At 45.7% G+C, this 25578-nt stretch overlaps 1 long non-coding RNA gene across 2 annotated transcripts in view; it reads right to left on the minus strand.

Annotated features, from left to right (window-relative positions):
- Positions 1-1588: 1588 nt before the first annotated feature.
- The window catches only part of LOC144798672 (uncharacterized), a 47560-nt gene continuing 23570 nt past the window's right edge, over positions 1589-25578 (minus strand). For both annotated transcript variants that reach the window (XR_013603606.1, XR_013603605.1), the window contains exons 2-4: positions 18711-19246; positions 2969-4442; positions 1589-1797 (exon numbers count right to left, since the gene is read on the minus strand). This is a non-coding gene — a long non-coding RNA (uncharacterized LOC144798672). The remainder of the gene's footprint in view (positions 1798-2968; positions 4443-18710; positions 19247-25578) is intronic.

A 25578-nucleotide genomic window follows, 5' to 3' on the forward strand; every position in this document is an offset into this window, starting at 1 on the left:
CGCCTGGGGATATTCTAAGGTAAGGAATCTAATACTAACCTGTTTCTTTCAGATGTCCACTGTTAGTCCATTAGAACTTTGGAGCAGTGCTGAGTAATGGGTTCCTTTCTTTTTGGTCTCAGCAACGCAGAGACATTCTCTTCTGCAACACTTCCACCTCTGGTCATTCCACATTTTCTGCAGATGGAAAAGACCACTGTTAGTCCATTAGAACTAGGGACGAGTGCTGAAGATGGGTCCTTGTTTTTTTGGTCTCAGCAACGCAGAGAAATTATCTCCTGCAACACTGCCACCTCTGGTCAGTCGGTATTTTCTGCAGATGGAGAAGTCCCCTGTTAGTCCATTATAACTTGAATATTTTTAAACTAATGCAATGCAATAAAAAACAGGTTTTATACGAGTTAGTAATCAGTACTGTGGAGATAGTAATATTTTGAAAATCCAGAGCTTACTCAAAATGTAAATCTCCGTTTTAATATTCAACCTAGCATACAACTGTTAATCCTATGCCTCAATTGCTACCACTCTCTACACAACTCTAGCAGCTATATCAGGACGCAGATAAAATAATGCGATTTCCAGCCAAGTGACAGTGTCCTCTTCTCAGTGCAATTCTTTTAGGGTATGATACACCAATAGCAATTAGATTATCTGATGAGTTGAGGGAGGACGGTTTACGCTACAGTTAGTGGGTATAATAAAAACCATGAATAACAGACAATCCTCATCTTAGTACATCCCTATCAGTTAAGCTATAGAGAAGTCAAGAACATTGTGATTAAACACACCTTCAAACAAATGGACAAGTCTCAAATAATGCCCTAGCTTCTTTCATCTAACTGTCTATGACTTCAGATGGGCGACCTGTTTACCCAGCTACCCATTTCAATCCCATGATAAATGTATCCTAGCGCCTTCTAGGGAATGGATTGTCCCTCATGTCAGATGACATCCTGCTCTAGCATTATGATGTCAGGACACCATTTGACCAATCGCCCGGGGAAACGAGGACACACAGAAGGAGGAGACATCAGCAATTATGCACTATTATGCACTAGGTAACTATCTGTAATAATGAAAGCAAGGCAATTAGGAGGTGTAATGGGAAAGTACTCTGAACCACTGAAAGCCTTGTCCTCCTTTTGGAAGTGGGATGGAGCTATAGGACGGTAGAGTATCCTAAACAGCAATCCATCTGGAGTATCAGAGGTACACATACAGAGTGCAGGGAAACAGGTTAAATGAGTTTCACTCCATGAGAAAGTAACTTTATCGCCCTCACGTAAGGCAACTCAGTCCAGCCTTAAAGACAGTAATGTCCTCTGATGACATATTGTTAGCGCATGCGTCTAAAGCAGGCATTGACAGCCTTGGAGACAAAGTCATTGATAAATAACCATGATCACTGTAATAACATCCATATTCCTACAGTCTCGACAAATTAAAATTATGCCAAAGACACCACTAAAAAGATACAGAGGGCCCTTAGATGCTATGAACTTATTTAATGACAAGCAAAAGTATTCAATGTGAGTTTGACCTACCATGTAAATGGATAAAGGAAGGCCGAGTGCTGAGGAATGGGTTCTTTTTTTTGGGTCTCAGCAACGCAGAGAAATTCTCTTCTGCAACACTGCCACCTCTGGTCAGTCGGTATTTTCTGCAGTTGGAAAAGTCCAATGTTAGTCCATTAGAACTAGGGCCGAGTTCTGAGGAATGGTACCTTGTTTTTTTGGTCTCAGCAACGCAGAGAAATTCTCTCCTGCAACACTGCCACCTCTGGTCAGTCGGTATTTTCTGCAGATGGAGAAGTCCACTGTTAGCCCATTATAACTTGAATATTTTCAAACTAATGCAATGCAATAAAAACAGGTTTTTTAAGAGTTAGTAATCAGTACTGTGGAGATAGTAATATTTTGAAAATCCACAGCTTACTCAAAATGTAAATCTCAGTTTTAATATTCAACCTAGCATACAACTGGCAGATAAAAGGATGCGATTGCCAGCCAAGTGACGGTATCCCCTTCTCAGTGCAATTCTTTTAGGGTATGATACACCAATAGCAATTAGATTATCTGATGAGTTGAGGGAGGAAGGTTTACGCTACAGTTAGTGGGAATAATAAAAACCATGAATAACAGACAATCCTCATCTTAGTACATCCCTATCAGTTAAGCTATAGAGAAGTCGAGAACACTGTGAAAAAACACACCTTCAAATAAATGGACAAGTCTCAAATAATGCCCTAGCTTCTTTCATCTAACCATCTATGTCTTCAGCTGGGTGACCTGTTTACCCCGCTACCCACTTCAATCCCATGAAAAATGTATCCTAGCGCTTTCTAGGGAATGGATTGTCCCTCATGTCAGATGACATCCTGCTCTAGCTTTATGATGTCAGGACACCAGTTGACCAATCACCAGGGGTGACAAGGACACACAGGAGGAGGAGACATCAGCAATTATGCACTACTATGCACTAGGTAACTATCTGTAATAGTGAAAGCAAGGCAAGTAGGAGGTGTAATGGGAAAGTACCCTGAACCATTGAAAGCCTTGTCCTCCTTTTAGAAGTGGGATGGAGCTACAGGACGGCAGTGCATCCTAAACCGCAATCCATCTGGAGTATCAGAGGCACACATACAGAGTGCAGGGAAACAGGTTAAATGAGTTTCACTCCATGAGAAAGTAACTCAATCCACCTCACTTAAGGCAACTCAGTCCAGCCTTAAAGACAGTAATCTTCTTGGATGACATATTGTTAGCACATTTGTCTAAAGCAGGTTTTGACAGCCTTGGAGACAAAGTCTTTGATAAAATACCATGATCACTGTAATAACATCCATATTGCTACAGTCTCGACAAATTATAATTATGCCAAAGACCCCACTAAAAAGATACAGAGGGCCCTCAGATCCTATGAACTTATTTAATGACAAGCAAAAGTATTCAATGTGAGTTTGACTTACCATGTAAATGGATAAAGGAAGGCGGAGTGCTGAGGAATGGATACTTTTTTTTTGGTCTCAGCAACACAGAGAAATGCTCTTCTGCAACACTGGCATCTCCGGTCAGTAGGTATATTCTGCAGATGGAAACGTCCACTGTTAGTCCATTAGAACTTGGACTGAGTGCTGAGGAATGGGTTCTTTTTTTTCTTGGTCTCAGCAACGCAGAGAAATTCTCTGCTGCAACACTGGCACCTCTGGTCATTCGGATCATTCTGCAGATGGAAACGTCTACTGTTAGTCTATTAGAACTTGGGCAGAGTGCTGAGGAGTGTTTGTTTTGGGTGGCAGCAATACTGAGAAATTCTCTTTTGCAATACTGCCACCTCTGGTCTTTCGATATATTCTGCAGATGGAAACGTCCACTGTTAGTCCATTAGAACTTGGACTGAGTGCTGAGGAATGGGTTCTTTTTTTTCTTGGTCTCAGCAACGCAGAGAAATTCTCTGCTGCAACACTGGCACCTCTGGTCATTCGGGACATTCTGCAGATGGAAGCGTCCACTGTTAGTCCATTAGAACTTGGGCAGAGTGCTGAGGAATGGGTTTTTTTTGGGGGTCGCAGCAACACAGAGAAATTCTCTTTTGCAACACTGTCACCTCTGGTCATTCAGTATATTCTGCAGAAGGAAACGTCCACTGTTAGTCTATAAGAACTTGGGCGTAGTGCTGAGGAATGGGTTCCTTTTTTTTGGTCTCAGCAACGCAGACAAATTCTCTTCTGCAACTTCCACCTCTGGCCATTCCATATTTTCCGCAGCTGGAAAAGACCACTGTTAGTCCATTAGAACTTGGGCCGAGCGCTGAGTAATGGGTTCCCTTTTTTTGGTCTAAGTAACACTGCGAAATTGTCTTCTGAAACACTTCCACCTCTGGTCATTCTATATTTTCTGAAGATGGGAAAGGCCACTGTTAGTCCATTAGAACTTGAGCCGAACGCTGAGGAATGGGTTCCTTTTTTTTTGGTCTAAGTAACACAGTGAAATTCTCTTCAGCAACACTGGCACCTCTGGTCATTCGGGACATTCTGCAGATGGAAGTGTCCACTGTTAGTCCATTAGAACTTAGGCAGAGTGCTGAGGAATGATTTTTTTTGGGGGGGTCGCAGCAATACTGAGAAATTCTCTTTTACAATACTGCCACCTCTGGTCTTTCAGTATATTCTGCAGATGGAAACGTCCACTGTTAGTCCATTAGAACTTTGGCGCAGTGCTGAGGAATGGGTTCCTTTCTTTTTGGTCTCAGCAATGCAGAGAAATTCTCTTCTGCAACACTTTCACCTCTGGTCATTCCATATCTTCTGCAGAGGGAAAAGACCACTGTTAGTCCATTAGAAATAGGGCCGAGTGCTGAAGAAGGGGTCCTTGTTTTTTTATCTCAGCAACGCAGAGAAATTCTCTCCTGCAACACTGCCACCTCTGGTCAGTCGGTATTTTCTGCAGATGGAGAAGTCCACTGTTAGTCCATTATAACTTGAATATTTTCAAACTAATGCAATGCAATAAAAACAGGTTTTATAAGAGTTAGTAATCAGTACTGTGGAGATAGTAATATTTTGAGAAACCACAGCTTACTCAAAATGTAAATCTCTGTTTTAATATTCAACCTAGCATACAACTGTTAATCCTATGCCTCAATTGCTACCACTCTCTACACAACTCTAGCAGCTATATCAGGACACAGATAAAAGAATGCGATTGCCAGCCAAGTGACGGTGTCCCCTTCTCAGTGTAATTCTTTTAGGGTATGATACACCAGTAGCAATTAGATTATCTGATGAGTTGAGGGAGGAAGGTTTACGCTACAGTTAGTGGGTATAATAAAAACCATGAATAACAGACAATCCTCATCTTAGTACATCCCTAGCAGTTAAGCTATAGAGAAGTCGAGAACATTGTGATTAAACACACCTTCAAACAAATGGACAAGTCTCAAATAATGCCCTAGCTTCTTTCATCTAACCATCTATGACTTCAGCTGGGCGACCTGTTTACCCCGCTACCCATCTCAATCCCATGATAAATGTATCCTAGCGCTTTCTAGGGAATGGATTGTCCCTCATGTCAGATGACATCCTGCTCTAGCATTATGATGTCAGCACACCACTTGACCAATCGCCCGGGGTGACGAGGACACACAGGAGGAGGAGACATCAGCAATTATGCACTATTATGCACTAGGTAACTATCTGTAATAATGAAAGCAAGGCAATTAGGAGGTGTAAAGGGAAAGTACTCTGAACCACTGAAAGCCTTGTCCTCCTTTTGGAAGTGGGATGGAGCTACAGAACGGCAGAGTATCCTAAACAGCAATCCATCTGGAGTATCAGAGTCGCACATACAGAGTGCAGGGAAACAGGTTAAATGAGTTTCACTCCATGAGAAAGTAACTCAATCACCCTCACTTAAGGCAACTCAGTCGAGCCTTAAAGACAGTAATGTCCTCTGAATGACATATTGTTAGCACATGCGTCTAACGCAGGCTTTGACAGCCTTGGAGACAAAGTCATTGATAAAATACCATGATCACTGTAATAACAGTGTTTCAAATTAGAGAGAGACCCCCTGCAGCCAGGGGAATAGGGTACTTTAACAGTAAAGGAAGTTCTCCCTTGGCAGATTGTTCCTACATGGGACAAACCCAAATGTTTGTCTCAAACTACCCAATAGGCCCACTAGATCCCTTAGGCAACCTTCCTGTCTTATATACTCATGCAACAGAAATGTAGTTCATGTATTTTATTATAAAAAAGGGTTTCATACAAATACACTCAAATGTTAAAAACAAATCATTGTACACATGTTAAAAAGTCCTGAACACAATCATGGAGTGCGGTGACTCCTACACAAAACCATATGAAGCTAAATTATTAAAAAACAATTAATACATATTGTAACAAGGTAAAAAACTACAAAAAGGGGAGAGACATACATAGACATAAAATTGTCAATAACTATTGCACGTTATTTGAGATTTTTGACATAAATACCATCCTGGACATATACAATTCTTTGTCTACAGGCTAGGTTTTTTAATCTCCTGATCGTGCAGAAGAGCGTCGACGCGTTTCGATGGTTGGTTGCAACCAACCAGTGCCATTTGTAGGAGAGACCTATTAATATTGTCTTGATAAAGATGGTAATACATCGATAAAAACCATCGAAACTTCTGCACGATCAGGAAATTAAAAAACCTAGCCTGTAGACAAAGAATTGTATATGTCCAGGATGGTATTTATGTCAAAAATCTCAAATAACGTGCAATAGGTATTGACAATTTTATGTCTATGTATTTCTCTCCCCTTTTTGTAGTTTTTTACCTTGTTACAATATGTATTAATTGTTTTTTAATAATTTAGCTTCATATGGTTTTCTGCAGGAGTCACCGCACTCCATGATTGTGTTCAGGACTTTTTAACATGTGTACAATGATTTGTTTTTAACATTTGAGTGTATTTGTATGAAACCCTTTTTTTATAATAAAATACATGAACTACATTTCTGTTGCATGAGTATATAAGACAGGAAGGTTGCCTAAGGGATCTAGTGGGCCTATTGGGTAGTTTGAGACAGACATTTGGGTTTGTCCCATGTAGGAACAATCTGCCAAGGGAGAACTTCCTTTACTGTCACTGTAATAACATCCATATTCCTACAGTCTTGACAAATTAAAATTATACCAAAGACACCACTAAAAAGGTACAGAGGGCCCTCAGTTGCTATGAACTTATTTAATGACAAGCAAAAGTATTCCATGTGAGTTTGACTTACCATGTAAATGGATAAAGGAATGCCGAGTGCTGAGGAATGGGTTCTTTTTTTTTGGTCTCAGCAACGCAGAGAAATTCTCCTCTGTAACACTGGCCCCTCTGGTCATTAGGTATATTCTGCAGATGTAAACGTCCACTGTTAGTTCATTAGAACTTGGGCAGAGTGCTGAGGAATGGGTTTTTGTTTTTTGGTCGCAGCAACACGGAGAAATTCTCTTTTGAAACACTGTCATCTCAGGTCATTCGGTATGTTCTGCAGATGGAAATGTCCACTGTTAGTCCATTAGAACTTTGGCGTAGTGCCGAGGAATGGGTTCCTTTTTAGGTCTCGGCCTGCGATGGCTGTGCACATGCGCAATCCGCTGGCGAGATTTAATGAGGTAGAGTACTTTCACTAGCGAGGTTAAGCCCCGCCCCCTTTTTCCATTGGCTGGCATCACTGTTCAGCTAGACGGTGGCCAGCCATTGGAAAAGAGGTCCATTTGACATACTCTTTTCTGTTTTGAAGCCGTCCCACATGGACTAGCTTCCTTGACTTACTGCTGTGGTAAAAGCTTTCTTATCTTCTTTATGGGGCCATCTGTTTTGCCCCATAAAGAAGATGAGAAAACTTTTACCACAGCAGCAAGTCAGCCCGAGCCCGTCCGAACAGGACGGCTCTGAAAGAGAAATTTCTTTTGTTTTAGTATAATCGCGGCACCCACGCTTTACTTTTAAAATGTTACAAGTAAAGCGCGGTTGCCGCGATATCCTCTACGCTCTTGTGCTCTCACCTACTCCTGCGCTATTGTTTTCTTGCCCTTATGCCCTCACCCTCCCTGAGTGCTCACCAGCCCACGTGCTGGTACCGGTGCCCCGAGCTCTCACCCGTCCCTTCTCTCCTCCCTCCTCTCGTGTTTATAATAGCGCTCCCACTGCCCTCCCTTGCCCAACTGTTGTGTGATCGCCTCCCCCTTGTTTACTTTCCAATAGAACCAACCTGACCGAGCAGCTGCCTGCAAGAAGGTGCCCTCCCCTTGACATCACATCCGGTCAGCCCCTGGCAACCGGAAAGGCGTCTGTAGCAACCGGACACCTTGTCCGTGTACCTAACCCTGCCCGCCCACCCTCTGTTGTCTGTGTGCCTAACCCCGCCCACCCACCCTCTGTTGTCCGTGTGCCTAACCCCGCTCGCCCACCCTCTGTTGTCAATGTGCATATCCCTTTGCCATTCTCCGTGTGTATAACCACACCGGCCTACCCATCATTGTCTGTGTGCTTAACCCCACCCGCCATTGTCTGTGTGCCTAACCCCGCCCGCCCATTCTCTGTTGTCCGTGTGCCTAACCCCACATGCCCACCCTCTGTTGTCCGTGTGCCTAACCCCGCCTGCCCTCTATTGTCCGTGTGCCTAACCCCACCCTCCCACCCTCTATTGTCCGTGTGCATAACCCAGCCTTCCTACCCTTCGTTGTCAATGTGCATATCCCTCCGTCACTCTCCGTGTGCATAACCACACCTACCTACCCATTGTTGTCCGTGTGCATGACCCCGCCCACCATTGTCAATGCGCATAACCTACCCACCGTTGTCTGTATGCATTATCTCGCCTGCCCGCCATTGTCCATGTGCCTAACCCTGCCCACCGTTGTCCATGTGCCTAACCCTGCTCGCCGTTGTCTGTGTGCCTAACCCTGCCGGCCCACCCTCTGTTGTCCGTGTGCCTAACCCCACCTATCCACCCTCTGTTGTCCGTGTGCCTAACCCCGCCCACCCACCCTCTGTTGTCCATGTGCTTAACCCCGCCCGCCCACCCCCTGCTGCCCGTGCATCTAACCCTACACGCCCACCCTCTTGTCAATGTGCATATCCCTCTGTCATTCTCCGTGTGCATAACCACACCTGTCCACCCATCGTTGTCCGTGTGCATGACCCCGACCACCATTGTCAATGTGCATAACCTACCCACCGATGTCTGTATGCATTATCTCGCCTGCCCGCCGTTGTCCATGTGCCTAACCCTGCCCACCGTTGTCCATGTGCCTAACCCTGCTCGCGTTGTCTGTGTGCCTAACCCTGCCGGCCCACCCTCTGTTGTCCGTGTGCCTAACCCCACCTATCCACCCTCTGTTGTCCGTGTGCCTAGCCCCACCCGCCCACCCTCTGTTGTCCATGTGCTTAACCCCGCCCACCCACCCCCTGTTGCCCGTGCATCTAACCCTACACGCCCACCCTCTTGTCAATGTGCATATCCCTCTGTCATTCTCCGTGTGCATAACCACACCTGTCCACCCATCGTTGTCCGTGTGCATGACCCCGACCACCATTGTCAATGCGCATAACCTACCCACCGTTGTCTGTATGCATTATCTCGCCTGCCCGCCATTGTCCATGTGCCTAACCCTGCCCACCGTTGTCCATGTGCCTAACCCTGCTCGCCGTTGTCTGTGTGCCTAACCCTGCCGGCCCACCCTCTGTTGTCCGTGTGCCTAACCCCACCTATCCACCCTCTGTTGTCCGTGTGCCTAGCCCCACCCGCCCACCCTCTGTTGTCCATGTGCTTAACCCCGCCCGCCCACCCCCTGTTGCCCGTGCATCTAACCCTACACGCCCACCCTCTTGTCAATGTGCATATCCCTCTGTCATTCTCCGTGTGCATAACCACACCTGTCCACCCATCGTTGTCCGTGTGCATGACCCCGACCACCATTGTCAATGTGCATAACCTACCCACCGATGTCTGTATGCATTATCTCGCCTGCCCGCCATTGTCCATGTGCCTAACCCTGCCCACCGTTGTCCATGTGCCTAACCCTGCTTCCCGTTGTCCGTGTGCCTAACCCTGCCCGCCCACTCTCTGTTGTCCGTGCGCCTAACCCCGCCCGCCCCACCCTCTGTTGTCTGTGTGCCTAACTCTGATGTTCGTGTGCTTAACCCCGCCCCGCTCGCCCTCTGTTGTCAATGTGCATATCCCTCTATCATTCTCCGTGTGCATAACCACACCTGCCCACCCATCATTGTCTATGTGCTTAACTCCATCCGCCGTTGTCCGTGTGCCTAACCCCCCCGCCCACCCTATGTTGTCCGTGTGCATGACCACGCCCGCCATTGTCAATGTGCATAACCATTCCCACTATTGTCTGTATGCATGATCTCGCCTGCCCGCCATTGTCCATGTGCCTCACCCTGCCCACCGTTGTCCATGTGCCTAACCCTGCCAGCCTGTTTTTGTTGCTGTGCATAAAGCCATTGTTTGTTTGCATAACACCACCCGCCATTTTCTGTGTACATTACTGTGCATGGTGTTGTCCTTGTGCATATCCCCGCCCATCCTCCGATGTCTGTGTGCCTAACTCCATCCGGCTGTTGTTCGTGTGCATAATCCCACCCACCTGCCATTGTCTGTGTGCATAACCCAACCTATCCAATGTTTTTCATGTGCATAACCCTGCATGCCCTTCTGCTGCTGTCCTTGTACAGAATCCCAACCGACCACCCTCTATTGTTTGTGTGCGTATCCCCATCTGCACACCTTCTGTTGTCCGTGTGCATATCCCTATCTGCGGTTGTCCCTGTGTATAACCCCGCCTGCCCTCCCATTGTTGTCTGTGTGCATAACCCCGCCCACCATTGTCTGTGTATAACCCCACCCGCCATTGTCTTGTGTGCATACCTGCACAATTACCACCCCACCCCACTCCCGTGGAGGATACCCGCACCTCTTCCTCTAACCCCTCACACTTAGTAAAGCCAAACCCCAGCACTATTGATTTTCTTGTTAGAGGAATATGCATGTATCCTGTTGTATCTCCTTCTGCAACCCTCACTTTTCTTGCATAGGCAGCGAAATGCAATGCAATAGGTCTCACATTTGCCAGAAATTAAGCTATTGGCATTGTAAATGACAATGCCATTTATCTGTTTTCAAAACCAACACATAAATAAAAAGTTTGACATTTACAATGACAATAGCTCTAACTTTTCCAAAGGCGAGACTGTTGCATTGTAAATGCTTGTTGTTTGGTCTCAGCAACGCAGAGAAATTCTCTTCTGCAACACCTCCACCTCTGGCCATTCAGTATATTCTGCAGATGGAAACGCCCACTGTTAGTCCATTAGAACTTCGGCAGGGTGCTGAGGAATGGGTTTTTTCTTTGGGATCACAGCAACACAGAGAAATTCTCTTTTGCAACACTGCCACCTCTGGTCATTAAGTATATTCTGCAGATGGAAACGTCCACTGTTAGTCCATTAGAACTTGGGTGTAGTGCTGAGGAATGGGTTCCTTTTTTTTTGGTCTCAGCAACACAGAGAAGTTCTCTTCTGCAACACTTCTACCTCTAGTCATTCAGTATTTTCTGCAGATGGAAAAGGCCACTGTTAGTCCACTAGAACTTGAATATTTTCAAACTAATGCAATGCAATAAAAACAGGTTTTCTAAGAGTTAGTAATCAGTACTGTGGAGATAGTAATATTAGGAAAATTCACAGCTTACTCAAAATGTAAATCTCCGTTTTAATGTTCAACCTAGCATGCAACTCGTAATCCTATGCCTCTATTGCTACCACTCTCCATACAACTATAGCAGCTATATCAGGACGCAGATAAAAGGATGCGATTGCCAGCCAAGTGACGGTGTCCTCTTCTCAGAGCAATTCTTTAAGGGTATGATTCAGCAATAGCAATTAGATTATCTGATGAGTTGAGGGAGGAAGGTTTATGTTACAGTTAGTGGGAATAATAAAAACCATGAATAACAGACAATCCTCATCTTAGTACAGCACTATCAGTTAAGCTATAGAGAAGTCGAGAACATTGTGATTAAACACACCTTTAAACAAATGGACAAGTCTCAAATAATGCCATAGCTTCTTTTATCTAACCATCTACGTCTTCAGCTGGGCGACCTGTTTACCCCGCTACCCATTTCAATCCCATGATAAATGTATCCTAGCGCTTTCTAGGGAATGGATTGTTCCTCATGTCAGAGGACATCCTGCCCTAGCTTTATGATGTCAGGACACCACTTGAACAATCGCCCGGGGTGACGAGGACACACAGTACATAATTGCTGATGTCTCCTCCTCCTATTATGCACTAGGTAACTACATGTAATAATGAAAGCAAGGCAAGTAGGAGGTGTAATGGGAAAGTACTCTGAACCACTGAAAGCATTGTTCTCCTTTTGGAAGTGGGATGGAGCTACAGGACGGCAGAATATCCTAAACAGCAATCCATCTGGAGTATCAGAGTCGCACATACAGAGTGCAGGGAAACAGGTTAAATGAGTTTCACTCCATGAGAAAGTAAAACAGGTTAAATGAGTTTCACTCCATGAGAAAGTAACTTAATCGCCATCACTTAAGGGAACTCAGTCCAGCTCTAAAGACAGTAATGTCCTCTGATGACATATTGTTAGCACATTTGTCTAAAGCAGGCTTTGACAGCCTTGGAGAAAAAGTCTTTGATAAAATACCATGATCACTGAAATAACATCCATATTGCTACAGTCTCGACAAATTATAATTATGCCAAAGACCCACTAAAAAGGTACAGAGGGCCCTCAGATGCTATGAACTTATTTAATGACAAGCAAAAGTATTCAATGTGGGGAGGAGTTACGTGCCTGACAAAGATGGCTGCGTAGACCCTCGGCTCTGCCGAGTCTGTCTGCCGGCCCTACTATCCTGCAGTTCATCCTGTATCCCGAGCCCCGCAGTCGCGACCGGAGGTCACGCGGAGAATCTGGGACTGACTCTGGAGTCCCGGAGATGCCAGGAACCGGAGTTTGGCCCGCATCAAATCTGGGCCTGCGGAGGAGCCAAAGCCAGGAGCTGGAGTTGGCGCTCCGGCCGCTCCCGAGTCAAACAATAACGGCGACCCGAACCAGAAGTCGCCGGCGGGGTCCACCTGAAGAGAAGCCTCGGAGGTGGCGGCGGCCGTGTACAGAGCCACAGTGACTGCGGGACCCCCTTCCCCCCGCCGCAAAGTAAAGTGAGTAGCTGGGAGGCCCTGGGTCCGGCGGAGCTCCAGAGATTGGCAGAAGCAGGCGGATGCCATCCTGGCTATAACGGGGGTGAGTGTGGATCGGGGGAACGCTGTTCCCCCCCCCTGATCTTTCCATCGGTGCTTTGATGCCAGCAACAACAGGGAGAAACACGGCATGCTGGTGAATTCTGAGATACCTGTCTCCTTGCCCATGAGTTGGAGCACACTCAGCTGGGAATAGGCAAGCAGGGGGAGAGAGTTGCCCGGCTGAGGTGCGGCAAGAGGAGCGGTGGCACATCCAGCGCTGTCAAATAATAAGAGGCCCTGAGGGAGAGAGTCAATGGTGGGTGGTGTATCGGTGCTGGTGGCGACTGACTGCAACTGGGCAGCAGAGTGTGCGGAGCCCCCCCCCCAGTGAGAGGCTTGCTCGAGATATCCTTCTGGGGTGAGGACTGTGCCTAAGACCCTGGAGTGTCGAACTTTCTGGCGCGGAGTAATCAGACTGAATATCAGACTTTCCAGTGCACACCACACGAAATGGCGTCCAGGCAGGATAGGGAGAAGCACTCCTCCAGGGGAACGAGGGCACCAAAGCCGGTACAATCTAATAAGTTGGACCGTTATACTTTGCCGAAGGGTTCACCGGCCAGCCCGGGGTCTTCCACTGTCCCTGCCGGGGGGGTCACCGGATCCGGGGGAGAAAGTCACGCTGCATGACATCATGGCTGCCATAGACAGTGTCAAATCCTCCCTGGGACAGCAAATGGTGACGCTAGACGCCAAGCTGGACACAGTTTTATGGAAGTTAACCTCATAAGAGCAGACCTCACCAAGGTCAACAAGAAGGTTAAATCACTTCCCCCCCCCCCCCAGAGTTTTATATAGCGCGAACTAGACCCGAACTGAATCGGGTATCAGAGCGCTTTACATAGCACCAGTTATGTTACATGAGGACACGCATTCATTTTAGGCACGGGGAGATTAAGAGATTGTCCAGAATCACAGGAGTTTGTTTTTTTGGCGTCGTTACCGAGACTCGAACCCAGATCCCCAGGTCCGAGGTCGAGCGCCCTAGCCGTTAGGCCAACTCCTCTCCCATGATATTCAGACTTCCAGCCTGATAGATGATGTGGCCCAGCTGCAACAGGACGTATGTGTGCTTAAATCCTCACATGAACTGGCAGAATGCAAGCTGCACAATTACCAAAGTAGGGCCCGGCGAAACAACATCCGTATTTAGGGGGTGCCCGAGAGGTAGGAGGGCCCGTCCCGGATTTATTTGTGAAGGACCTTGTCTTCAAACATCTCCAACCTAAAGGCCTAAGCAATTTTTTCACTATCGAGCATGCCCACAGGGTTCCTGGGGGGAGGCCGAGACCTGGGGCCCGCCGCGGTCCATGATCGCCAGGGTCCTGAACTCCATGGAGAGAGACGCTATCCTGCTAGCTGCAAGTTCCGGGGACCCCATCCGGTATGAGAATGCTGCCCTTTCCTTTTGTCCAGATTTTACGCAGGCAGTCCAGAAGCAGCGACACAACTTTTTGGCTGTTAAGAAGAAACTGAGAGACAAGGGGTTGAAATACGCCTTGATGTTCCCAGCACGTCTGAGGGTGGAGGTCAACAGGAGGGTTTGGTTCTTTGATAACCCAGATACTGTGGCTGATTGGATAGACACTCTCCCTCGGGACGGAACAGGAACACCAGACCGATCAGAAGAGCAAGAGACAGTGCAACGGTAATAATACTGACTTTTATTCCGCTGTGTGACTTGAATCTGTCAGGTATCAGTGACTGTGTGACCTTTGAACTGCCGCGTGACTCTCTGGGAGTTGGGTTTGTTGTTGGGATTCGGGGCTCCGGGGGGACTTATTAGTTTAGAAGGGGTCCGGGGAGGGGGTGGTGAGGCCGAACCCTCTCCCTTTTTTCTTTCTTTGAATCGTTTGGGACGACAGGCACTCTGCATTTTTCAATGGGCAGTTTGAAGCCCAGCCGGCACGGCAGCGGATGGGGAGGTTCTGGGGGGGAGGTTTGGTCTTCATAATGGTTGGTTTGTTCGTCGCATCAGCACAGAATTCTGTTTCAATAGACAAAATGCGGGGTGCACTGGCAGTACCGGGTTGACGATGGGGGTAGAGAAAATAAAAGTATTGAGTTGGAACGTTAACGGGTTGGGGAACAAAATTAAACGAAGTGTAGTTCTTCAATTCCTTATAAGGCAGGCACCGGATGTGGTCCTGATTCAAGAGACACATCTCATTGGAAACTCATGCAATGCTCTGCACAGAATGGGGTACAAATTAATCGCACACTCTGGGTTCACGTCAGGCTCCAGGGGTGTGGGTATTTTGATTCGTAAAGCATTTCCACTGGCAGTGACCTCCACATGGGAGGATGGATGTGGCAGGTATATCGGAGTTACGGGCATGTGGGAGGGTCAGCATATAACCTTCCTATCTGTTTATGTTCCGCCGGGGTTACAAGGCACAACGCTAGCAGATTTGGGGACGGTCCTACTTTCGCTCCCTGAGGGACTTTTACTTTTAGGGAGCGACTTTAACGCAGTCGTCTCTGGTATGGTAGACTGGAATCCCCGATGGGAAACGGCGAGGGCAATGTGGCAGCTGCCAGACTTTATAGACGCAATGGGCCTAGTTGATAGTTGGAGGTTACTCCACCCAGATCAAAAACAATACACTTTTTACTCTGGGGTACATAATAGTCTCTCACGACTGGACTACTGTTTGGTCCCTGCTGCACAAGCTTCAAATGCAACAGAACTTACGCACTTAGCTAGAGGCATTTCAGACCATTCTCCACTTTGTATTCCCATAGTCATAACCCGGGGCACGGCGGGAAGGGTGGCTCCAATACATCTGTGGTATTTGCGTAATCCCAAGACCCGCAAAGACCTCATTGCTAAACTAGATGACTACTTTACCAATAATGTGGGATCCGTGTCTTCTTCTGGGTCCTTATGGGAGGCCTTAAAGGCAGTTATCAGGGGCCACACCCTGTCTGTGATAGCGGGTTCTAAGAAGGAGAAGCAGAGGGAAGTGGTGGAGTTCGAGACTGAAATCTGTAGACTGGAAGGGGAATTGGAGAAGGGAGTGACGCGGGCTAAACTTCACCAGCTGAGCCTGAAGCTGCAGGGAAGCTTATTGCATGGCTGGATAAGAGAGACTGGGCTTGCTGGCTGGTCCCTGAGCTCCTAACGTAGGAGGGGACACGACTCACTGAACCACAGGATATAGTAGATAAATTTGCTGACCACTTCCAGGCCGTTTAATCATCGGTCTCTTCCTGCTCGGAAGCTGACTCCCATCTGTTGCTCCGTGATATGCAACTCCCGTGTCTTTCCCTCGATGACCGACAGTTTATGGATAGCGCGCTGACCGCAGACAAGATTGCCCTGGCCATCCACTCATTAAATTCTGGTAAGGCACTGGGCCCCAACGGGCTCCCCATTGAACTTTATAAACTTTAAACCGGATAAACTCGCGCATTATTTGAGGAAATGTTTTTGGAAACCAGGGATGCAGGGATTCTCCCTAGAGGTCAGAGAATTTCTTCGATAGTCGTGATCCGTTAGGAGGGCAAGATCAAAACAAACTATGCCTCCTACAGGCCTATTTCTCTCCTAAACGCCGAGCCAAAGATTTTGGCCAAGCTCCTGGCAAATACAATGGTAAAAGTCATCAGCGATCTGGTGCACCCCGATCAGTCAGGCTTTATGCCCCATAGGAACACTGCCCTAAATCTGCGTAGAATGCATGGGGTATTAGCCAGAGCTCACAGTAGCCAGCTATATTTACATCACTCGAAGCAACAATGGCATTTGACACAATTGAATGGCCTTATTTGTGGGCAGTTTTAGCAAAGTTTGCGTTCCGCCCCGGGATTATTGGATGGGTACGTCTGCTGTACTCGGAGCCGCTTGCTCAAGTAGTAGTAAATAATAGAGCTTCAGCTCCCTTCTTGCTGGGACGGGGTGCCCGCCAGGGTTGCCCATTGTCCCCCCTTCTATTTTCTTTGGCTTTGGAGCCTCTGGCTGCTTGGATACGTTGCGAGCCTTCGATCAGAGGTCTGTGGTGGTCCCCTGAATGGGAGGACCGCATATCTTTGTATGCAGATGATATGCTACTTTATCTGACCTCTCCTCGGGAGTCCCTTATCTTGATCTATGAAGTCCTGGCCTCCTTCAGGAGAAACTCGGGGCTTTCCATCAACTGGGAGAAATCCTTGTTGTTTGTAGTGAAGGGAGACCCCCCTGTCCCTCTGCGAAACTGTCCTATACAGTTTAGCACAGAAGGATTCAAATATTTGGGAGTCTTTGTTTCACTAGACCCCTCGATTAGGAATACCCAAAACCTTCTTCCCCCTCTCCAAAGACTCAAGAGTGATGTTTCCAACTGGAAGAAGCTTCCTCTTTCATTGTTGGGGTAGGGCAGCCCTCTTTAAAATGATGGCCCTCCCCGTTTTCTCTATGCCCTGCAAAACACCTTGGATGTGGTACCATCTAGATACTTCCGTGAGATCGAGAGCCTACAGTGGAGTCTGTTGTGTTAAGGTAGGCCCCGCATTGCTCTACACAAGTTAACACTTTCCTGGTATGACGAAGGCATTTCCCTGCCAGATATCAAGAGCTATTACTGGGCGTCCCAGCTGGCAGTGATTAACCATGGCACGTATGGCCGGGTTGATGACCCTGGATATGGTATGGATAAATGGATTCTTCCAGGGGGTAGGTATAGCCCTATATTCTCAACCTGATAGACTGGCATTGACGGGGCCGACTAAACACTCGGTCAAGGTCTGGCATGTGGCCACGGGTTCACTGGGCTGGAAAAATAAGCTGATCATGGCCACCCCGCTGTGGGACTTGAAGCAGTTGGGTATGCTCTGGAAGATGAAAGGTTTCGATAAATGGGATCTCATAGGAATCTCCACGATCAAGGATATTTGGGGGAAGGGGAGAACTAAATCATTTGAGGACATGCAGGTGGAATATAATCTGGCGAAGTCTGAATACTTTCGTTATGGGCAGATTCGTCACTCCCTTCTCTCTGCACTACCCGAAGGGACAGAGCCCCCAGAGGTTTCCCCTCTGGAAGATAGGATACTGGACGGACACCTTCCTGACAAAACGATCTCCTTGATATATAAAAAACTGATCAATCACAGACCTGACCCCCTTGAGGTGCAAAGAGACAAATGGATGTAGGACGGAATAGAGCTAGATGGGGAAAATTGGCAGACAGCAGTGTCCCCCCCAAGATAAGTCACAATTCCGGCCTGCCTGCGACTAGTTCAGCTTAAAATTATCCACAGGAGTTACCTCACGGGACCCCGATTGGTGCATATTGGACTCTCCAACAGGGGGCTATGCAAACAACAATGTGGTCATGTGGGCACCTTTATACATATCCTCTGGGAGTGTGAACACATCACTACATACTGGCGCAACATACATGACACCATACATAAAGTCCTCGGGGTCTCCCTTTCACTGGAGGCGAGGAGGTGCTTACTTAACATCTGGGAGCCTACTGATTTGAATACCTCACAGACGCAATGGGCTACTTTGGGATTCATGATTGCCAAATGAAATATAGCCCAATTGTGGGGAGCTGAGCAACCTCCCACTCTAGAAGTGTGGGAAAACAATTTAGATTGGTGCATGTTTAGGGAGAAAACTGCACATGTGGCCAGGGGATGCCCTCAAAAGTGGTCATTGGTATGAGGGCCTTGGAATAGTTACAGAGGGGAAATCTGTACACCACCCCTGGATGCTGCTCTGGATGATCCCCCCTCTCTGTGAGGGTCCCATCCAATTATGAGCGTTGTTTAATCTGTTGCCTCCTGATGTATGCTCGGCTGCTTTATTTGACCCTCTGTAATGTGATTTTACTGATGATTCTTTCAATAAAAAGAGTTATAAAAAAAGTATTTAATGTGAGTTTGACTTACCACTTAAATGGATAAAGGAAGGCCGAGTGCTGAGGAATGGGTTCTTTTTTTTTTGGTCTCAGCAACGCAGAGAAATTCTCTTCTGCAACACTGGCACTACTGGCCATTAGTTATATTCTGCAGATGGAAACGTCCACTGTTAGTCCATTGGAACTTGGGCCGAGTGCTGAGGAATGGGTTCCTTTTCTTTTGTCTCAGCAACGCAGAGAAATTGTCTTCTGCAACACTTCCATCTCTGGTCATTCCGTATTTTCTGCAGATGGAAAAGGCCACTGTTAGTTCATTAGAACTTGAGCAGAGTGCTGAGGAATGGGTTTTTTTTTTGGGGGGGGGGGGTCGCAGCAATACAGAGAAATTCTCTTTTGCATCACTGCCACCTCTGGTCATTCCGTATTTTCTGGAGATGAAAAAGCCACTGTTAGTCCATTAGAACTTGGGCCGAGTGCTGAGGAATGGGTTCTTTTCTTTTTTTTGGTCTCAGCAACGCAGTGAAATTCTCTTCTGCAACACTGCCACCTCTGGTCAGTCGGTATTTTCTGCAGATGGAAAAGTCCACTGTTAGTCCATTAGAACTTGAATATTTTCAAACTAATGCAATGCAATAAAAAACTGGTTTTTTTAAGAGTTAGTAATCAGTACTGTGGAGATAGTAATATTTTGAAAATCCACAGCTTACTCAAAATGTAAATCTCCGTTTTAATGTTCAACCTAGCAAACAACTCTTAATCCTATGCCTCAATTGCTACCACTCTACACAACTCTATCAGCTATATCAGGACGCAGATAAAAGGATGCGATTGCCAGCCAAGTGACGGTGTCCCCTTCTCAGTGCAATTCTTTTAGGGTATGATACAGCAATAGCAATTAGATTATCTGATGAGTTTAAGGAGGAAGTTTTACGCTACAGTTAGTGGGAATAATAAAAACCATGAATAACAGACAATCCTCATCTTAGTACCTAACTATCAGTTAAGCTATAGAGCAGTCGAGAACATTGTGATTAAACACACCTTCAACCAAATGGACAAGTCTCAAATAATGCCCTAGCTTCGTTCATCTAACCATCTATGTCTTCAGCTGGGCGACCTGTTTACCCCGCTACCCATTTCAATCCCATGACAAATGTATCCTAGCGCTTTCTAGGGAATGGATTGTCCCTCATGTCAGATGGCATCCTGCTCTAGCTTTATGATGTCAGGACACCACTTGAGTAATCACCCGGGGTGACGAGGACACACAGGAGGAGGAGTAATCAGCAATTATGCACTATTATGCACTAGGTAACAATCTGTATTAATAAATCAGTCTGCCTTTAATAAAATAAATGAGTGAAGAAATAGAGATCATGCTAGGAGAATTTATTTAAATAAAAATAAGATAAATGAAGAATTAAGCTGGTCTTGTTCATCCTTATCCTAATTTTTTACTAGCAGATCCGTCGACAAACAATGGTGGTGTGTCTGAATAAATTTCTCTCGTTGATAAAACCATGGTAAATAAAACTTTAATCTGCAGATGTATATATTATAAATAGTTAGTTAGATTTAGACACTACGCTATGATCCAGCAGCTCTCCTTTGAGTCTCACCAATCCATGAAGTAGTGAGAAAGTGTGAAAGTGACTTGCAGTGTTATGGGCCCCACTGATGAGTAAATGTGTGATTTAATATTTTACGGAGAGGTAAGTAAGTAAGTAAGTAATCGTTTATTTGTACATGATTAATTACAATTTTTACAAAACTTTAAAACATTACAAAAAATTCTTTAGTAAGTTCATTTGTGCGCAATCTCGTCAAATTAAAAGTTTGGTTAAGATCAATTCTTGATTGTCCTTAAAATCTTTCAATGTTCATCACGCGCTCTTATGTCTTTTTTCTGCTAAATCAAAAAACTTTACGACCTGGCAGTTTAATTTCGTGTTGGTGGGGTTTAAACACAGTTTAACAGCCTGCCTGCATGTCCGAACGTCGTATAATTTGAAAGAGGACCATAATAAATTGTACCTCAAATCCTTTAGCTTGGGACAAATACAATTAGCGTGGACCAAGTCTTCCTTGCCAGCTTTGCACAGGCGGCACTGCTGTGAAAAGTTTTTTCTCACCCAGGGTGGTAGATGTGGGATTACTGGAATTACGCAAAGGCGTAGTTTTAAAAAACTTTCTTTGGTTTTTAGCTTCATACCAATGTTGAGGTATGCTTGTGGTTGCGTTATTGCGTAGTTACTGAGCGTGATCCAGCCATGCGCTCTGTTTGCTAGTGCCTCCTTGTCCTCAATAGCTGAAATAATGCATGCTGATTTTTTCACATCTTTTTTGAAGGACAAGAAGTCTATTGGGGTATCCCAGACGTCAGACAGACCTAGGACTTGAAGTGAATCAAGTAAGTAGTCTCTGGATGAAGATTTATGATGTCGAAGCAGCTCTTCCCATACGTTGGAACTTAAAGAGCCAACCTCAGCAGTGTGAATCTTATGCCAGCTGGTTACATACGCACTCTGCCTTTCTAGTGTTTGTTTAAGAATACCGAATTCTAGCCGGATCTGTGCAGGTGAGACGTATCTTGGCAGGTTAAAGATGGCCCTGTATGAGTTGGCTATGACTATGTCCAGTAGTGCGGCGTCCTTCCCGTGAAGGGATTCACTCCCGTATGTGAGAGTCGGCTGTAACTTTGCCCGCAGGATCTGGAGGAGAGGGTTGAGCGTTAGGTCAGGGAGTTTGCCCTTTCAGGATTTTATAGCCAGGTAGGTCATGGTTCCCTTTCCTCGTAAGGAGTCTAATTGTGGTTTAAATGTATTTTTGGAGTCCAGGATTACACCCAAGTACTTGTAAGTAGTAACCAGGTCCAGTTTTTCTCCGTTTAAGTGCCAATTAGTTTTCCTTTTTTTCTTGTAATTCACAGCCATGACCTTTGATTTGTTGAAATTTATTTGCAGGGCATTCTTTACTGAAAAGGTGTGGGCTACATTCAAGAGATGCTGGAGGCCCATAGGTGTCCGGCTTATCAGCACCAAGTCGTCCACATATAGCAGATTGGACAGGGTAATTTTCCCTAGTTTTGGTGCATGACTAATGCATTTATCGAGTTCCCCTGGTAGATCAGCAAGGAAAAGATTGAACAAAATTGGCGCTAGCACACACCCCTGCTTTAACCCTTCTGTTGTCCGGATGGGCTTAGAGAGGTGTGTGCCCGCTCCTAGTTTGACTTTAATCCAGGTGTTTGACTGGAGTAGTATCAGCACGTCTAGGAGGTGTTTAGGTATTCCCCATTTATCCAATTTTGTTGCGATCCGCATGGTCGAATACAGCTGTATAGTCAATGAAGGAAAGATATAGGGGTTTTTTGATCTCTTTTGCTGCTTCCATTAGCAGGGTCAGTGCCATGATGTTAGTTGTGGTCCCTTGGCCCCTGCAGAACCCCGTTTGGTTGATCGGGATTACTTAATTTTCAGATGCTCATAACGTTAACTCCTCCAGAATGGTTCCTGCAAAATACTTGACCTCCACATCTATGAGGACAATAAGCCGATAATTGTTTGGGTGTTTCTTGCTGCCATGCTTGAAAATTGGGCTGATAACTGACCCATGCTAGGACTCAGGAAGAGTCTGGGTGTTCTTTATGGTATTAAATATTGGTGTTAGTGCTGCGCTCCAGAATTCCGCGTCTGATTTATACAACATTGGTGGAATGCCATTTGGCCCGGGGGTTCCTGTAGATCTACCCCTTGCTATTTGCCTTTTGAGGTTGGCTGGCACAGTCATCAGTCGTCCAGACTCGATGTAGTGAGAAGAACTTGCTTCCGGCACTAGTTTGTCAGATCTAGGTATAAGCATGACCCCATGCTCACATGTTTCTTGGGTCCTTGTCGCCGTGTAGCAATTGTCTGTTTTTTCTGTTTTCTCCCTCAGAACTTCTTCACTGGGGTTTTTGTCGCCACCTCTTCAAGGCTATCCTCATTGTTAAAGTGCTTAAGTAGATACTTTGTCCATACCTTCTCCGATATGTTTGAATTCAGGCCGAGATGTTCTTGGTTCCTTATTCTTTTAATCATTTGCCAGAACCTTGAGCTATTTTTCCGTTTTCCTTCATAAAGAAGTTCCGCCCATTGGTCCGCATTTCTTTGTTTCTGTTTTTCCCATTTCTTCTGTTTTAACAGTTTTTTTTGCTTTCCTTAGCAGTTTGTAAGTCGCGATTTGTTGGATCCTTTCGCATCTGCCTCAATGTTTGGTTTATTAACCGTTTTTGCATTTTCATTTCTTAGGTAAATTGTAGTTTGTTTGAAGTTCCCTTCCCTTGACGTAAGCAATTTGGCGGAGTTTTTAGCAATTTTTCACTGATGTATTGAATAAAGTTTTGCCAAACTTCTGACAACTTAGTTGTAGAGTTGGCAGTTTGAGTGAAAAGAGTTTTCGCTGCAAGGAATATGGAGTCGATGTTATCGGCGTTACACCATAGCCGCCTTAGATTTGAGGTAACATCAATGTCAATGCCTACATGTGGATCAGTTTCCGGTAGTAAGTTGACTTTTATTGTGACTTCTTGGGGCAGGTGGTCACTAAGGTCGCTCATCCCTATTTTGAACGCTGTTAGGCAGCCAAGCATATTTAAGGATGTAAACGTATAGTCAAGGTGGGAGGATTGTTTGTTGGAATGAAAAGTTGCGACTGGTGGGTCAGCTTCGACATAACACCTGTTCAAGGCTCTTAGATTAAGGTGTTCTAGTTGTCGAAGTACGTTTTTTGAGTGCTTCGTTGATTTGTTAATTTTTGCGGAGCCTTGTCTTGGCACGCCCCTTGCAGCATTCAATTCTTGGATAAGGTCGTTATTTGGGTCTGAGCTAACGAGGAACATGTTGAAGTCTCCAGCCAAGATGATTAAATCGGAGTCCTCTTCTTCCATTATTTTTTCAAAGGCTTTTATCAGATCATTGGCTGCTTTTTATTTCTGTTTGGGGTGGATATACGTATTGATTATTATTACTTCTTGAGTCTGTTTATGTAACTAAAGCGAAATCTTTACCACCTGTATTGCACTATGAGGAGGTATAGGAGATTCTATTGTCATAATCTCGCCTATTGTTGCTATTGAGGCAAAAATCATCGGGCCTCCCGATCTGCGACCAAAGGTGGAGTGTTTGTTTGCTGGAAGGCAACAGGATGTAAACCCTTGCAGCTCGAGTGCCTTTTCCTCCCAGGTTTCTTGGAGCAGTAGCAGGTCAAATGAGTTCAGATATTGTAAGAACTCTGGATCGTTGCTTTTACTGGCTAGGCCATTGATGTTCCAGGTGCACACGCTGATTTCCCTGGTCTTTGCTGAGGGATTATCAAAGTCTTTTCCCCTTTGTCAATTTGTATCATTTGTTATATTGATTGTTCGTTGGATTGACTTCCAATTAAGGAGAGTGACTGGCGAAATGTGACCACAGTGCCTTTGTTCTTGTTCAGATAAAAATGTTTTTGTATCTTGGGAGTACGCCCTTGGAGAATTACTCCTAGCTCCCTTTAGTACTGAGTTGGTATTTTTTCGCGCCGGTGGCCTAATGAGGGGTAAAAGGGCGTCGGATAGCGAGGTTGCTTTTCAAGTCTCAATTTTATCCCCCATTGTTGGAACGTTGCTTCTTCTTCCAAGATTTTCTTAGCTGTCTCAAAGGAGTTCAAGGTTGCTTTTGTTGTTTCTGAGCGTTGTGAGTCGTTGCTTGACAGAAACTCTATTTGAATGAGGTCAGAGGAGCTGATGTTTTCTAGGCTTGTAACAGAGTGTAGAAGTCTTAATATGTTTCCCCTGTTCAATATGTCGTCCCTACCTCGGGATATATATTCAGGAGTGAAAAGGATGATTGTCGGACTGTCCTGATGGTGGTCAGTTGTTAGGTTTATTGATGGTACCTCATGGCCATGTTGAGCGGACTGGGGGGGACGGCTTAGGCTGCCAGTATATGGGTAATTTGGTTGCTCACTTTGATGGTTATCTGTCCTCAGTGCTCTTGTGTTGCTATTTGATCTTCGTATTGGTTGCTGGGTTAGCTCTGTGTTGTTAGTCCTAACGTTGTCCTGAGTTTCAGTTGTTGGAATGTGTTCAAGCGTTGTTAGGTCAATATTGTGTGCTGGTTGAGTTGTTTTTTGTTGAAGAAGCTTCTGCTTGCTTTCACTCGGTCGAGATTCCTGAATGGCACTGCCTGTTGATTTTATCAAAACTGCTGGAGGCGATGGAGGAAGACTCTCTGGGTTCTTGTGCAAGGATAAGAGTAGAAGTTGTTCCATGTCTTTGGATTTCCGACCACAAGTCGTTACTACATGAGATGAGTTTAGTTGTATTTCTGTGCTGGATCCTGCGTCATTTATGAACCGGTTACTTCCTTTCCTTTTTATCTTTCTACGAGTCTTGTTGAGAGCCTGAGCATTGACTGGTGCCGATTCAACTAGAGTTGCGGTTTAGTTCATGGGTTCAAGTTCCGTGACTCCTGACAATGATAGTAAAGCTATTCTACCACCTCAGGGCGGATTGATTGCTGCTGTCTGTTCGGATGGCGTCTCATTCGCTAACGCTGCTTGTGTTGTAGAGTGTTCTGAGCTAAGATCTGAAATTTGTGGGACTGAAATTTGTGGAACTGCTGATTGTAGATCGCATACCAGGTCCCCTAGCATAGATGGTAGAGATGATAGTTTGTCTACGATCGGATTGCAGGGACATGGTGGTGGTATCGTTTGAGCCGTGTAAACCGCGTCTTGGCCCCTCTTTATGAGACCATTTAATTCTGATATTTTCCAGTCAATTCCAGAAATAGAGTCGGCCATTGTCTGTAAGACTGAGAGCTGCAAGTCCATTTTATGTGATTGAAATTCTAGGGCTGTAGCTGAGTTTTGCAAGATGT

This window comes from Lissotriton helveticus, chromosome 12 (assembly GCF_964261635.1).
Source record: "Lissotriton helveticus chromosome 12, aLisHel1.1, whole genome shotgun sequence".
Lineage (NCBI taxonomy): Eukaryota > Metazoa > Chordata > Amphibia > Caudata > Salamandridae > Lissotriton > Lissotriton helveticus.